Source organism: Trachymyrmex cornetzi, unplaced genomic scaffold (assembly GCF_001594075.2).
Source record: "Trachymyrmex cornetzi isolate Tcor2-1 unplaced genomic scaffold, Tcor1.1 scaffold1206, whole genome shotgun sequence".
NCBI lineage: Eukaryota > Metazoa > Arthropoda > Insecta > Hymenoptera > Formicidae > Trachymyrmex > Trachymyrmex cornetzi.
In genome coordinates, this window is record NW_017295769.1 from 1,807 (window position 1) to 2,079 (window position 273).

Consider the following 273-nt stretch of genomic DNA (forward strand, 5'->3'; position numbering starts at 1 on the left):
CCCTGATATATGCATATGTAAATAATTCAGTAAATAAAGTTATTTGGAAAGTTTAGACATGTATTATATATATGTACACGCACACGCGCTCACACGCACACGCGCACACACACACACACACAAACACATCCACGCGCGCGTGTGTATGTTATTATATTATATATATATATATATGCATCAATATAATTTACTAAATAAAATGTATGTAAAAGACAGAACAGTGCAATTAAAATAATAATCTTTATTTGTATTCATATATGTAAATAATATGGT